General features: G+C 38.0%; 1 long non-coding RNA gene across 1 annotated transcript; it reads left to right on the top strand.

Annotated features, from left to right (window-relative positions):
• Positions 1 to 7449: 7449 nt before the first annotated feature.
• Positions 7450 to 10778, top strand: LOC306668506. Its single transcript, XR_013765884.1, has 3 exons — positions 7450 to 7537; positions 9775 to 9988; positions 10502 to 10778. It is a non-coding gene; the product is annotated as an uncharacterized lncRNA (long non-coding RNA).
• The last annotated feature ends 5429 nt before the right edge of the window (positions 10779 to 16207 follow it).

Raw genomic sequence — 16207 nt, 5'->3', positions numbered from 1 at the left:
TTCTGGCAGTTCTGATTGCCCACGGCTTGGAGTCTTCTGCAGGTCAGGAAACAGAGTCTTCAGATGGAGATGGAGATCTCAGCATCTGAAGTCAGCCTGGGCATACAGGGCCGAAGACTTCAGGCTGGTACAGACTTCTAATAAGACCCAAAACAGGGAAACATAAGAATAACTGGTTAATCAGTATGTCCAGTTAATTATCAAAATAGTGAGTTTAGAGGAAACATTTTTTTTTATTTTATGATTTGTTAAGTTCTAAGGAAAGCTTTATCTTAACTTCCAAATTTCTTCAAGATCGCTTGATCCTGGACTGGGTTTTAGAAAATAAGAACTAGTGAGAAAAAACGACTAGGGAGTTGAAATTGTTGATATTAAGGAAGAAAAAGAAAAACCTCTTTTCAAAGTGTTTTCACAGGTGAAATGGGCTTACTACCTACAGATTTTTAAAATGGCAAACAATGGGAGGAAAAAAGGTTTAACAGTAGACTCCAGAAAGCAACTGGGAAGAATGCATCAAATAAAACGAGAACCAGGGAACAATTGTAGGTTCTATTAAACCCTGAACTTCTCCCTGCGGATCAAAGTCTCAAGGTCAAGAAAGGAAAAAAGAAAAATGTTCTTAATGGAAATCTTCATCATAGTCCCCTACAGTCAGTCTTTTGTTATTTATAGATCTGTAGAGAGGAAGCCATTATTTTCTTAGGGGATAGTTTTGCATGCTGACAAAATTAGAGGATTTTCCCAGACTGGTTGTTGAACACAAGTTAGCAAATGCATACCAACCAAAGGCCCTGATTCACAGAAGAAATCTAGAAAGTCACAGATTAGGAGTGGAACCAAAACAGAAAAATTATTGTTACTCTGGTAATTTGCTGATGCACAAATACTCCCAAAAGAGTGAAATTCCTCTTCTGGGAATTTACTTTTCCACAAATAAGAAGCAGTTGTGGCCCCCAGGAGCATAAGCTGTTCGCATAAAGTAGGTTTAGAAGAGATTTGGAAAGGGACATAGGAAAATTCACTGCAGAGTAGCAGGAGATAAAAGGCAGAGCCCACTGCCTTATCTACTGAGCATGACCTTGTCCAGCAGTGCCAAAAAGGCTGAAAACTCAAAGAGGGCTTTGGGGGAAGCAAGATATGGGGAAAACCCTAGAATAGCAATCAGGAGAGTGGGCTCCAGGTTCTGGTTCCAGTTTCCTCATCTATAAATCAATAGATAGGGCAGGTACTTTTTCAGAAATGTCTCTTCTAAACAAAGGTTGGTTTTAAAAGTTCAGACAAGGAAGCTTTCTGGAAAGAGAAAAAAGAGACAGAAGTTGATTGGTTTGCCAGTTCATTAATGCATTTAAACTACTACTTACTGGGTGAGTGATTGTGTAAAGAGGCAATGTTAGTGCAGATGTTAAAAAGTGGAGCCAGAGTACTTGCATTTCGATTTTTGGCTCTGAAACTTACTATGTAATTCTGGAAAATTTCGCAAGTGTTCTGTACCCTGCTTCCCTATTAAAAAGGCTTAAACATAGTACCTGCCCCAAAATATTGTTGTGATGGATATATGAATGAATACATTGTGGCAAAAAATAATAAATATATCATGTGCTTACCACAATGGATTCCCTCTTTTTCCTGGGTATAACTGTCAGAGTGCATTTCCCAGCATCTCTTGCAGCTTTGAAGACCATGTGAATGGATTTTAACCAATGGTATATAGGGATAAAGTAATAAATGATGGTATGTATGTATGTATGTATCTTATGTATGTATGTATTAGTACTGGGGATCTAACCCAGGGGTGCTCAAACACTGAGCCACATCCCCAGCCCTTTATTTTATTTATTCATTTTTTTTTTTTTTTTTTATGAATGCTGATCTTGCTTGGTGCCGAACATGTAGTTTCTTTATGGAAGGAGGAAATTGAAAACAACAGAAATGGGATTTCTTTTAAAAAATCAGACCATAAGAAAAAAAATCAGGACATGTACCATCAACCTCTGATGCCTCATATGTCTTCTAATATGATGATCACATTCAGCACACCTCTTTCTCCATTCTTCAGAAGCTACTCTGCCTTACCACATGCACTTTCATCAAGCAAACTTCATTTCTATGATACAGGCAAGTCCTGTGTTTGCTCTTGATTATTAGGAATTTAAAGTGTGTGTGTATTAGTCAGATTTCAATCACTGTGACAAAATGCCTGAGATAATCAACTTAACCAGAAGAAAGGCTTATTTTGGATCATGGTTTCAGAGGTTTCAGTTCATGGTCACTTGACCCATTTTGAGCCTGTGGCAGCACAGTACATCACATGTAGATGTAGTGGGAGAAGACTATTCACTTTATAGTGGCCAGGAAGCAAAGAGAGAAGGGGCCAGGGTCCCAATATCCCCTTCAAGGGCAGATTCTCAATGACCTAACTTCCTTCCACTAGACCCCATCTCTTAAAGGCCCCACCCCCTCTCAACAGTTAGACTGGTAACTAATCTTTTAGCACATGGTTCTGTGGAGGACATTGAAGATCCAAACCATAACCCTGGGGTAACATCTTTGTTGGGCCAGTTTGTTTTACTATAATTACTTTTTTTCTTAATTGTATTTCTTATGAGACTTCACAGTTTGTAATGTTATGCCTGTTGCCCCTTTGTCCTCATAGACCTAGAGTTTATAAGATCTCATAATTACACAAGCTCCCATAACATAGCCAATTTAGTAATACCTATCCTAGACTATTGTTTCTTGTTATATGTTAATTTGGATTTCCCTGGTTACAAAAGTCATTTTTTCATTTCTTTTCTGATCATTCCATGTATCTCTTGTTGTGACATGGTGACCTAACTTTTGCTCATTTTTCTATCAACTTATTTGTCTTTTTTAATGTGTATGAGTTTTTAAAAATATATTCTAAACATTTAACTCTTAGCTGTTAAATGTGATATAAATATTTTCTCTTTATTTAACATTTTTCTTTCCATTCTGTTTTTATCAAGATACTGTATGCACACAGTTTTTAAAAATCATAGCCAGAAATGGATTTCCCTTACAGCATACTTGGGTTCTCTCCAAGGGCCTGGGACCTAACAATGTATCCACATGGTCATGTGTTTTTCTAAATTTGACAAAACAAGATATGTTAATGACAATCTGTTGTTACAGTTTCCTATTCCTTTCTCACTTTCCTTTCTGTTCGGTGGTACTGGAGGGGCTGCTGGTGGCTAAGGAAACACTGACTTTTTAGTACATTTTGTCTGAGCTTCGTGGGTACTGTGGTTTGAATATGGTTTGTCCCCTCTGAAATTTATGTTAAAAGTTACTTTTCATTATGGGATATTAAGAAGTGAGACCTGGTGGGACCTTTAAAAAATAACTAGGTTTCTGCCCTCATGAGTGAACTAATCGACTCATGTGATTAATGGATTAATGGATTAATGATTTAATGGACATCTTGAGAGTGTCATAAAACCAGTTTTGTTAGGTCTCCTGCTCCCTGTTTTGCCATCTGAGGTCCTGCACCATCTTGGGATTCTGCAGGCAAGAAGGCCATCACCGGATACCATCCCTCAACCTTGGACTGGAACCATGAATCAAAATAAACTTCTTTTCATTATAACAGCCAATCTATGATACTTTGCTATTAGTAACAGAAAACAAACTAAATTTGATATGTTTATGTGATTGGCAGTCACTTCCACATATTGTCAAGTTGGTCAACAGGAGTAGGTTTTCAGGAATACTTCTGTTCATTGTGGCAAGTCACTTAGCATGGTGACAAAAAGATTTGGAGTCAGAAATCACATTGTAATATAAATGTATTCTATTCTCACAGCACTGGAAGTATGTAAGAGAGGAGAAACAGAAACTTACAGAGCCAGAAACTAGTCTATGGAACATCCTTTCCATGATCAGCTATATAAATTAAAGACAGAAGACGTGGTTGTCATCCACCTGGTCGAAAAGGAAGTCCTCATTTGTCATGATGAATCATGATGTCAGCACAATGCAATCATGCAAGAAGAATATGGATGACAAATTGGTTTATGAGAATCTTCAAAGAGTATTTTAAGACTAGTCACTGCACCAAAAAATTAAAATCTCTAAAATTTTACTGTTAAAATATTAAAGAGAGAACAGCTTTTCTCAAACTTGTCATAAATTCTAGTGATTTAAATGCATTATTAATAGCAAGTTGTGAAGCTTAAGGAAAACTTCTTTAAACTGTCAATATACTGAAGAACAATTTCAGTCACTTGTGCTAAAGAAAGACTGTATTATCTTTTTGTTCCCTCTAAAGGAAACAGTTTTATGCTATTTTCATGCTAAAAATGAAGAGGCAATTGAAAAGTATGTAACCAGAAAATACCAGAAAGTGCATTATAGGGATGTACCATGAAGTTAACTAATGAAAAAGTTATTCTTTTTCCCTGTATTTTGTGATGTTTGTGGTATTCACATTTTAAAAAAATTGTTTTTGTAAATTTTGTGGCATTTTTCATTCTAAATAAATATTCCCTTTTATAACTTTTTATCTTTAAATTTGTATTCTTTTGCTTAAGGAAGACTCCTCCCACCATAATAAATGAACTTTACATACCACACAATCTAGATGAGTTACTGATAATACTTTTTAAAGATTATAATAAAAGCAATAGTTCCCGCTATACTTTTCCAGTCTTCCCAATCCCCAGAATCATAGTTAACATTTTTAGCTGTAATTATATTAATTTTAATATTCCAAAGCAATATTCTTACATGATATTTCTGGATTTATTCAATTTTAGGCATTATCTAATGACTTCTTTTTTGATAGATAAAAATGTCCTCTCAATACTCCTTTTGTTTCTCTTTCACTGTCTCAGTCTGGTTTTTCTAATGTCATAACTCTAAAAATGTTACAGAGCCAAGACCTACCCACAATTAGAGTTTGTCTGTAATGCAGGTTTGTGTTTTTGTTGAAGTTCACATTGCCTCATCTCTACCCTTGAGGAGTATGTGTTAAACTTTACTTTCCCAAATGCTCCATCTGATTGTAGTTTTAAGTTTCTCCCTTTTTCCTAGTGGCCTCCTTTTAGATCCCTCTCCTGGACCTAATCTGACCAATCCAAGCTAATATATATAAAAATATATATAAAATGTGTATTCTGTATATGTATTATACACACATATGCATATATACATATGTAAAACATAAATATGTAGATATGTAAAAATAAAACCACTATTTTATACCTATAAAACTTACTTCATATGTATGTTTATATATGTGTGTGTACAAAGGTATACATATATGCAGGTATATACATATATGTATATATGTGAAGTAAATTTTGCAGGTGTAAAATAATGGTGTTATTTTTAACTTACACCCAGTTTTGTTTTATTTTGTTTAGGCATTTGTGATTGAACTCGGGGGCACTCACTGAGCCATATCCCCAGCCCTATTTTGTATTTTATTTAGAGACTGGGTTTCACTGAGTTGCTTAGCACCTTGCTTTTGCTAAAGCTGGCTTTGAACTTGAGATCCTCCTGCCTCAGCCTCCCGAGCTGTTGGGATTACAGGCATGTACCACCATGCCTGGCTTCCACCCAATTTTGATGGTTGTTTTTATAGTTTAAAAATCTTTTTATCTCTGTACTTTGGAAACATTGCTCCATTTTCTTCTAGATCCACACTACCTGCTGAGAAATCTGATGTTTTCCCGATACTCGAGATCTATTCTTTCTGGACTTAGGATCTTCTGGACTTAGGATCTTCTTTTTATACCTTATGTTCTGAACTTTCACCATATATCTTGGAATTTTCATGAAGGTGAGGCCATTTTATCACTTGTTACATTAGCTACTCAGTAGATTCTTTCAGTCTGGATATTTATATCCTTTTTTTCTGGATAGAGCCATTCATTCTGTAGATATCTATTCATCTATCACTCTACTTATTTACCTACCTACTTACCTACTTCCTTTTTTCTCTGTTCTCTCATTTTAAAATTTCCTCAGTCAAATATTGAAGCTTCTGCATTAATGCTGTATGTCTCTTAGCTATTCTATACTTTCTCTCTCTTTTTTTTTTTATTTACTTTTTGGAGAAATTTCTGTATCTTCATTGAATGTTTCATTTTGTTTATTTTGTATATCATATTTTTTCAAATTTCTCTTTCTTATTCTATTCTTTTCCCCCTCTTTGGTACTGGGGATTGAACCTGGGGTGCTCTACCACTGAGCTACATCCCCAGTTTGTTTTATTTTATTTTATTTTTTAAATTTTAAGACAAGGGCTCACTAAGTTGTCCAAGCTGACCTCAAACTTGTGATTGTCCTTTCTCAGGCTCCTGAGTCACTAGGATTACAGGTGTGTGCCTCTGCACCTGCTCTCTTGTTCCTTCTTCATAGTAGCCTGTTATTATACATGAGTGTAATATTGCCTAGTATCTCTTTAAGCTTATAAAAAGCAGATTTAAAAAAATGTCTTTCTAGTGTATTAATTCTCTCCTTTATTTTGTGTTTACTTTTCCTATTAACTTATTAGAATTTCTGCACATTGGAGCATTTTCTAAAATGGGCGACATTCCTTGTTTTATTGTTTGTATTCAAGAGGAGCCCATATGATGTAGACTGTAAGCTCTGGTGGCATGGACCTGATTTGTTTGCCAGCTGCTAACAATAAGTGAGAACACGAGACATTTCACTTGAGGACCCTCAGATGTCAGTATGTAGGGGTTTCCTCCTAGACTGCTCAGTCCCTCTCTGAAGATGAAGCTTCTGGTCTTGTGCTTACAGGTTGGATTCCAGATACTTGGCATAGTGTATAGGAGGAAAGGAAGGAGTCTGGGGTTAAGACAATCCCACTGTCCTCAGAGACATTGGTCACAGCCAGTGTCTCCAGGTTGCTAAAGCAGGTTGGGTCCTTACTCTTCAATGAAGCCCTCTGGATTTCAGCTACAAATTCTCCCACTCAGCTAAGTGTTCCAGTCATCCATTTCCTGTACTTCACCCGAGGAGGCATGGAAACCTCTCATCCTGATACCTTTTCTTCTGATCTCTCTGCTCTTGTGAGATCATACATTTGTTTATAATTTCACCATCATTTTAGTGGAGCCTTGAGAAGGAAGAATAAAAATGGTCAACTAATACCTTGAACCGGAAGGCTGCTCATCTTTTAACTTTGCTATGATGGTTGCTATATGCAATTAATTTTTTGATGTAATTAAATTTAATGTGATAATTTCCAAATGACTCATCAATTATACCAACAATAATTACTGGTAGTCTTTCCTTTTCCCACTAATTTTAAATATCAATTCGGTCATATACTAAAATCCTATATATGCATGTACAACTTCCTTAGCTCTCTATTTTCCTGGATGAACAGCACAATAATTATTGTATATAATATATTTTGAAATCTCCTCTATTCTTTTACAGAATTACCTTAATGAAGCCTTTCCTTATATCAATATTGGAATTTAAAACTTGTCAAATGAAGCTCAGTAATAATAATGATGATGAAGAAGATGATGATGGTATTAGGCCTTACTCATGCCAGGTACTGTTCTAAGTGTTTTATTGTATATTAACTAACATCATCCTCACAACAATCTTATTTAATAGGTCCTATCATTAGTCTTATTTTGTAGATCATAAAATCGAGATGCAGAGAGCGTAAGAAACTTAGTAAAGATAACACAGCCTGTAAGTACCAAAGGTAGTGTTTAAACCCACGCCAGCTAGCTCCTGTGTCTGTGACTCTAAACATTTTATTTTTTTCAGATTTAATTCAGATTGTAACTATCAGACATCCGTGGCAGGGAGACAAAGAGTCAGGAAGCCAGTGTTAAACTGCCCACTCTCAGCCTGGGTGGTGGTGACTGATGCCCCAGGTGTTGTGAGATGGTGTGGGACAGCTCGTGCTCTTGCCTCTTAGATACCTCAGAGCAGCTTATACTCAGCTCCCCACACAGTCGGTCTTTTTCCTAACCTGGTGGGTAGTACCCAAAATAAACCTCAAACATGGGATAGGATTTTGTCAAAATCCTGATAGTCTCACCAGGGGATGGCCCTCCTGTCCAGAGTTGTGCACAGCCAGGGACCAGTGACTTGTTCTTTCTTTTGTGGTGCTGGCAATCAAACATAGGGCCTCGTGCATGCTAGCCAAGAACTCTACCACTGAGCTACTCCCCCGCCACCACCCCAGCATGCTGAAATTTTTAAAAAGCTAATTCCAAAATGTTGTATATTGTACGATTCCATTTATATTTTGAAATGGCAAAATGTTAGAAATGGAGAATAAATTAATGGTTACCATGGGTTGCAGAAGGGGAACGTGGGCAGGAGAGAGGTGATTGTGGCTGTAAAAGGGCAACAGGGTGCTGGGGATATAGCTCAGCTGGTAGAGTGCTTGCCTTGCGTGCACAAAGCCCTGGGTTCAATCCTCAGCACCGGAAGAAAAAAAAAAAAGGAGGGGGGGACAACAGGAGGGATCCTGGTGATGCTGGATCTGTTCTGGTTAGGATGGTATAGGCACTCACTCACACAGGTGCTAAAATAGTATAGAACCAAATATGCCTCTGCTCGTAGGAGTGAAAACAGGGAACTGTATCAGTGGAAACATCTGGAATGGGAAGGTGTGCTATTAGTTTCCTAAAATGTTGCAATGTCAGGGGACTGGATGAAGAGGACGCAGGACCTCCCTGTGTTAATTTTTAAAACTACAGGTGAATCTCAATAAATATTTCAAGTAAGAATTAAAAGGTATACCTCAACCTTTATTTTTGTCCTCAAAGAGGACAAAAGAAGAAACAGTTGACTTAAAGATGGGCTTTGCCACAGGAGCACATGCACTTGTTTGTAGCTGTAACTTGGAGTTTCTAAAACTTTGACATCCAGGGTGATCAGGAACACCAGCAGAAACGTGAACTGGGATTGCTCAGCAACCCTGTTGCTGGAGGGGACAGAGATGCAGATGCAGAAGAGAAGCCCTTTGCACACTTTTGGTTCCCTCCAGGGTTTCAGTTAAAAGATTTCATTAGTATTAAAGAAACCTAAATACTTTCAAGCAGTCAGTCCTACCTAGAAGTTAATAAATTTCAGAAAGTGCTGCTTTTTTTGTCATTTAAACATATTGTTTGAGCTTCTAATTATACAAAATTGTGTGGTTCCTTTTGACATTTTCAAAGATGTCTAAACAATATTGTATTTTATTTTTTATTCTTCTTGGATATATATGACCAGTTGAGTGCATTTTGGCATGTTATACATACATGGAATATAACTTCCCATTCTCATGGTTGTACATGATGTGGACTTACACTGGTTATGTATTCATTTATGTATTCATTTATGAGCAAAGAAAAGTTATGTCCAATTCATTCTGTCTTTCCTATTCCTGTCCCCTCTCCCTTCCCTTCATTCCCCTTTGTCTAACCCAATGGACTTCTATTCTTCTCCCACCCCCTAATTGTGTATTAGGTTTTTTGGGATTGTCTTATTTTACTTAGCATGATAGTGTCCAATTCCAACCATTTTCTAGCAAATGCCATAATTTCATTCTTATTTATGGCTGAGTAATAGTCCCTTGCGTATATATACCACATTTTAGAAAGTACTGATTTTTACGTGTGACTTTGCCTATATATTTAGTTTGCTTTTTTGAAGGTAGGGGTGTAGAAAGTAGAAGGTAAATTTCTGATGTTGAATAAGCATTCCCTTTTCTTTCACTATGTCTTTTTGGCTGTAACACACGTGCTGCTTTCCCTTTTTCACGTCCACAACTCCTTTTTCCAGACCAGTTTTGGAGAGGTCAAAAGAAGTGCCTGGAGGCAGTTTGTGAGATGTATGATTTGTTGGGAAAAATTTACAAGAGATCAGTAACTGCTCCAAGATGAGTTCAGTAGTGACAAACTGAGCAGAGAGCATGTTCTTCCCTCCAGGTGCCTCACCAGGTGGCACCTCCATCCAAGGTCCTTTGATCCATGATGGCTGGCGGAATGAGTGACAGGTATCCTTTTCACAGTGTCCTCACTTCCAGACTGTCCCCAATAGAAGAGGAGTTTTGTATATTAGGCTGCAGAAGCAATGACATCATCGACATTAGCTGGCTCAGTTTGCTTGTATGACCAGCATCCCAAGGAGCAGCTGTCCTGGCACAGATGCAAGAAAGTTGCTTTCTATGGATAACACTATCTTGCCTGAGTCCCCAGTGTGCATAAGAGAAAGCCAGTGTCCTTCAAGATAATATGTATCTGGGCATTCAGGCCCAGACTTGCTCTCATTGTTCTCTTAACTTGGTAAAGTCATTTGGGAACAGCCAGGAGGCATTCAGGGACATGGTTGTTTTACTGTCCCCCTTTTCTTTTGGGATGAAACACCCTTCTCTCTGAACATGTTTTCAGTTGTGCATATTATCCAAAGCATGAAAAGGTGGGAAAATGCTGGAAGTTGCTGAAAAAGTAGAACTTCATGAATTATTATTATTTTGATTTTGTTTGTTTTTCTTTTCTTATTACTTTAGAGACACTTGTTTCAAGCTTCAAGTATGATCGATTTCTGTCTGGGCTGGACCCATATTTCCCAAGGAATTGCAAAGCCTGTCTCTCCTTACATAAAAATCCTCCAAGTCTTTCCTGATTCCTGTGGAGAAGTGTAAGCTCTGGTATATAAACTGTTTGACAGAGTGTTCAGGGAGAAAAACGGAGAGGAGCAATGGAGAGGAGGAAATGGACGAAAGAGACCAGGGAAATGGTATGTTGCTTTGCTTCAAAAACAGAAAGACTCTAAATAAAACAACATCATTACATTTCAGTTTCCTTGGTCAGTGTCTGACAGCAACAGTTCACTTCCTGTTCATAAGAGCTATCTGGCAGCCAGGCATGGTGACACACACCTGTCATCCCAGTGACTTGGGAGATGGAGGCAGGAGAAATGCAAGTTCAAGAATTGCACAGCAATTTAGCAAGACTCTCGGCAACTTAGTGAGAACCTGTCTTAAAGTAAGAAATTTAAAAGGGCTGAGGATGTAGCGCAGTGGTAAAGTATCCCTAGATTCAGTCCCCAGTATCTACCCCCTGCCAAAAGAGCTATCTGGCAAAGCAGTGCATATATATATACATATATATACACACACACACTCACACACACACATATATATAAAATATACAGGTATATGTCTATGTACACACTTACATATATGAAGTAAAATTTGCAAGTATTAAATGTTTTTATATATGTATTATATGTACATTTTGACATGTATATATATGTGTATATTTTAAATATATATGCATGTATATCACATATGTATACATATACACATATATAAAACAAATCAAATTAGAGCAGGGGACAGGGCTGAACACATTCAGAGTAGCTTATTTCTTCCTTCTATTTCATGTACAGATTTTCCTTGATGTAACCATTAGAAATGGCCAAGTCCTGTTGTACTGAGCTCAACTTGGAATTTATTGTCATTGATTTCATTACACAGTCTTAAGATTAGACCTTGAGTTTTAGATGGTCAGAAATTTCCTGGTGTTGGGCTACAGTTAGCAAGGTCAGGAGCTTGTTTGGACTCAGAAGCTATAAAAGAATCCAGACAGGATAAGTAGGGCAGAGTGGAAAGCTGTTAAAGACATGATGATCAGATTACCAGATTCAAATAGCCATCTGGTACAAATTTCACCACATGCAAGTCTCGACTATGCATAGAATTCAGAAAAGAGAGGCAGGAGGGGAAGTGGTGGGTAGGGGGATAACTCTTGAAAGACTATGGGAACACCTGCTGAGAGTGGCCTATTAACAACAATAATCATTTTCAGAAACAAAAAGGGAAACTCAGAATCACGGGCACAGTAAATAAATATGTTGGGATGATAGTACAGAAAGGACCTCGCTCTCACTTATCTTAATTAAAATCTGAATTTCGTCTGCCACCTTTCTCATGCTACCTGAATAAAGGCAAAAAGGTAAGTGAGTAGCTTAATAGTGGGTGGATTTGTGTTCTAATGTGGCTCTGCTGGGCCACTTTGGACAAGTTTCTCAAACCCTCACAGCTGCAGTTTCCTCATCTGAAAATTGAGGATATTATATATAATACATGCTTGTGGCAATGATCGAGTGAAATTACAAGTAAACGGGTTCTGGTGCATGATCAGGGGTCAATGAATGGACAGACTTCTACTCTTCAGCTCCAAAGATTGAACTCAGATCCTCATGCATGCTAGACAACTACTTTACTGCTGAGCAACATTCTCAGCTCTTAATATTGGAATGAATATTGGCCTTTAGAATTCTTCCCTGAAATCCTAGATGGTTAATGTAACTTTAGCAGAATTGAAATTAAAAATATTTATTTAAAAATATTCTGCATTTTTCTATCAAATTGTTTCAATTTTTTGTCCTTTAAGAAGTAATGTAAAAGTCATTTCTTATAGATGTTTATTGATATTTTATAGATTACTTTAAAAAGTGTTACCTATAATAATTCATTGTGAAAAAAACAACAGTTCTTTAAAAACTGTGGACCCCATTACTTTTGTTGGTACCACTACTAGAAATGGATTATTACTATTTTCTTTTATAATAAACAAGTTCTTAGAAAAATAAGTTATTGAATTATCTATTTTTATTTTTATCCTTTTCAGTGCCTAGTTAAAATCATATTTTATGTTCATAGGCTAAATTATAAAGAGTATCCCCTATATCACAAAAGCATATGAAATGTGGATTGCATTAATAATATTTGGAGTTTACATAGAATCTCTAAGAAATTCCAAATGCTTAGCAAATAGTGTTTAACTTATTTTCACAGCACTGTTTTTGGGAAGAAGATGTGGAGCTCACAGTTGTAGGATTAAATGAGGAAATACATGCAAAGGCTAATTCAGCACGGTGCTCGAAACAAGGTGAGTGCTCTTCAAGTTGATACCAATAGTCAATTGCTATTGACTTTCTGGTAGAATCATAGGCCATTAAAGTTTGATCACCATGTGTATTTTTCTGCATTCAATATATGAACACTTGCAATTGTCCAGATGTGTTTTTCCCATTGTTGTTTTTTAATCAGAATCTAGGTTAGGTCTTGTCCAATCACAATGACATGCTATTTTGAGACCAATAAATAGAGAACAGAGTGTTTTCTTGTTCTGCTGCAACTTAATTTATGGTCAAATATAAAAGTGAGCAATATTCAGATATTACCCACATTGCTTCCAGTTGTCTGCCAAAAGTGGGTTCTGTGCTGAGTTGTCCAGACTTCCAAACTGGACTCCTTTTACAGAGTCAACATTGTGGGCCAGGGCTGACTTCCAGTCACAACTCTCATAACATTTAAAGTAGGTTCAGTGTTAGCTTTACGGGGGAGGCCAAACTCCACCTCCACCCTCCCAGGGGCCCAGTTGGGTCTTATAATTAAATAGATATAAAATAGATTAATATGAGAAAATCAGACAAATTCACTTCAAACAAGTTTAGGTGGCATGGGAGCTGTTACATGGAAATGAAGACCCAGAGAGTTAAAATTGACAAAGTAGTAATGTGTGAAAATGTGATAAGGCAGAGGACCTTGGCTTAGGGTAGAACTAAACAAGGTTGGTCTGTACAGATTTCCTTCTGCTTCAATTTCCTGTCCTTGGTAAGAATGTTGCTTTCTTTGTGTTGTAGGGAAGCATCCTTCAGGAGGTAATTTCATCTCCTGCCTTTAAGAAACAGCATGAAGGTCAGTGTAATCTTCCTGTACCTGCTGTTTCCCACCCGCTACCAGTACTGAGGATTGAACTCAGGTTAGGCAAATGCTCCACTTCCCCAACCCTTTTAAAAATTTTATTTTGATACAGGATCTCACGGTTGTCCAGGCTGGATTTGTGATCCTCCTGCCTCAGCCTCCTAGATAGTTGGGATTACCAGCATGTTCCACCATGGTGGACAAGTTTTTTTTTTTTATTTTTTTTTAATGCCTTCAAATTAGAATCATCAGTATGCCAGACCAGCATATTTGGGGTGACATTTTCTTAACTCTTTTTGTCTCTAACCACATTGTTTTTAACTTGCTCAGGGTGGTACAGTTCCTTTTTCTTTCAAACATTTTAAAAGCAAGCGAGCATAGACTTCTAGGCAGAGACTTCTTAAAAGAAATTTGTTTGCAAACATTATGTCTGCATTTCCTCTGTTGTACCCTGAATACCATTGTTTCAAGAAGGGGCACTCATTTTTGCAGTGCTCACACCTTACTCCATTAGTAACCATCAATAGAAAGTATTACTACAATGTGATATTATAATCCCTCTTGTTACTTAGGAATTTCCCTGAACAGAATGGAACTGAAACCTGACAACAAAACACAGTACTACAGAATCAATTACAAAATAGCATTCAAGTACACGGACTTTGTGGGGCAAAGGAAGTGTTTCTAGGTTGCCATCTGAAGACTTGGGGCTGGTTATGGCAGATTTTTAAAGTAGGAAGACTCAGTTGCTTATAGGTTTCCAAACCATAAGTAGGGTAGACTGCTTCTAGTGCTTTGCAAAATCTGATCTACTTCAAATCTATACTCCCTTTTCAAAAGGGATTTGACATAACCTACCATGAAAAGAAATAAATGCAGAGAGAGAGAGAGAGAGAGAGAGAGAGAGAGAGAGAGGAGCTCTAATTGAAAAAAAATCTTACTCTGAACCTCCTGGCAGCCTAAGGGAAAAAGTAAAGAAAAATGGAAAGAATGCTGGAACTGGTGGCATAAAATATTGTTTGCAGTTTGGTAGTCTGATGTTACTTACTGGCAGGGAGTCAGGGATTTACTCTCAATGTATCTTCTTAGATTCTATTTCCTTATTTTAAAAGTATAGACACTACAAAGGAACCTGGAAGATTACTGAGAAGATTCAAGGAGATACTGTAGGTGGAGGAAACCTTAAGCATGATAAACACAAAACTGGCCCTGATCATAATTGACATTATCCAATAACACTTATTTAAACATTTCCTTAAATCAGACAATATTTTATTGGTCCTACCAGTCCCAGGGGCTGGAGCACTGAGGTCACATAATACCTATTTATTGAATCAAGGAAGAAAGGATCATTCCAAAAGCTTTCTCTTCAAGTTTGAGTAAATGTTTGGCCAGTTCCGATCCTCAGATGCCAAGCAGCTGAGAGGGGCTGCGAAAGGCCCCATGCATGTAAGCTGTTCCACAAGGACTCAAGACGGCAGCATTAAAAAGGCTTGCACATTGACAAGATTTCATGTTCCTGCCTCCCCAATACCTGCTTCAGGTGTTTCACAGTCTCACACATTTAATTCTCTACTCTTCCTACCCTAGCTCCAGGAAGTCTTCCTTGACCTTTGCCAAATTGTCTCCCTGTTTTAAGTCACTATAATACCACTTCCTTTTTTCCTCATAGTATTTATCATTGCTCCACATTTACATTTATATGAACGATCACTATTAGGTTTATTATTAGTTAAATGTGACTGGACTACATTATCAGTCAAATTAAGTAACAAAATTACAGTATTACTTATTGGTATTATTCGAACATTTATTTTTGTCATTATGTTGGTAACTGGTTCCCAGACTATAAACTCCAACAGAGCAGGTTTTTGTTCACCCTTGTGTTCCCAGGCATGGTTGGTGCTAGTCAGGAACCCTGTCTAGTAGGGGTGGAGGTCCAGTGTTTCAGGAGGGTTTGCAGCTTCTACCCGACCCTTGGAAAAGAAAGTTGGGGCTTGGGTTGCCTATTTTTAAAGTGAATCCAGTAGCAAATGTTCTAGGAGACGGCAGACTCCGCCCCCTTACAACAACAACAAAACAAGCTCTGTAGCTGTCTTAAAATTCTTTTTTTTTTTTTTTTTGGATCGGAGACAGGGATTGCAGCAGAGATTCGCGCTCCAGGGCACAATCTGGAAGCAAACCTGCAAGTTAGCAGAGCCAGTAGCTGGGCGTGCCAGCTGGAGGCTGTGCCGGGACTGCCTCTTCTCATTTCTCCCGCGCGAAACCTCGCTGGACTGCTCCACTCCCTCCCTCCGCTGTAGGGGGTGCAGGACGCGCGCGCACTGGCATACACCTTGGTCTCGCCCAAGGACAGCCCAGTCTTGCACCGCTGGCGAAGCGAAGTTCACAGGTCGTAAAGTTGTGTCGTTGGCCAGAGGCTGGAGGCCTAACGACGCGGCGGCGAGTTGGCTGTGCGGCGCGCTCCCCCTGTCCCGGGCGCCCAGTGCGCCCATCCCT

The sequence above is a fragment of the Sciurus vulgaris genome, assembly GCF_902686455.1.
Source record: "Sciurus vulgaris genome assembly, chromosome: 8".
Lineage (NCBI taxonomy): Eukaryota > Metazoa > Chordata > Mammalia > Rodentia > Sciuridae > Sciurus > Sciurus vulgaris.
The sequence above is the reverse complement of the archived record's forward strand: the minus strand, read 5'-3'. Positions and strand labels throughout refer to the sequence as shown.